Raw genomic sequence first — 760 nt, forward strand, 5'->3', positions numbered from 1 at the left:
ATATATATATATATATCTACAGTATATATAGTATTTGAGCCCAACTAAGGAAGACGCTGGGAAGGAAATCTTACTCAATGCTGACTTTTACGACATGTTTCTGTGAGCTGCATTGAATATAAATGTTATGATGTTATGACATTCAGATGTTTAGCTGGCTGTTGGCTTCTGCCTTGTATGCTAATCAAAGGTCTACAGTCTGTTATATCAGTATGGTTTGTGCAACAAGAAAAAAATAAACATAAATCAATCAGTCTCTTGTTCTCACCCTATGTATATACAAGTGCATGCATGAGGTTTGTCATTAAAATGTTATAAGTAAAGTAGAAACATGGGGTTATTCTTGTGTTTAGTACAAAATTTAGCCCCACTTGCAGCACTGACTAACTTAACTAATGGTGATAAGAGCTATAGAGGCCTCTTTACATTTGTGGTCTTGTTTTGATCTGATTTAGGCTGTCCAGGGTACTTTCCTAGATCTGAGGACATTGGACATTTTTGTTTCTTTTAATGTTGCCATCCATCCATCCAAGTTCTTCCACTTATCCGGAGCCGGGTCAAAGGGGCAGCAGCCTAAGCAGAGAAGACATCCCAGACATCCCTCTCCCCAGCCACTTCCTCCAGCTTATCCAGGGGAACACCAAAGGGTTCCCAGGCCAGCCGAGGGATATATTCTTTCCAGAGTGTCCTGGGCCTGCCCCAGGAGGCATCATTGTCAGTTGCCCAAACCACCCCAATTGGCTCCTTTCGATGTGGAGGA

This window comes from Pundamilia nyererei, unplaced genomic scaffold, assembly GCF_000239375.1.
Source record: "Pundamilia nyererei isolate P.nyererei 1_Seehausen unplaced genomic scaffold, PunNye1.0 scaffold00054, whole genome shotgun sequence".
NCBI classification, from domain to species: Eukaryota; Metazoa; Chordata; class Actinopteri; order Cichliformes; family Cichlidae; genus Pundamilia; species Pundamilia nyererei.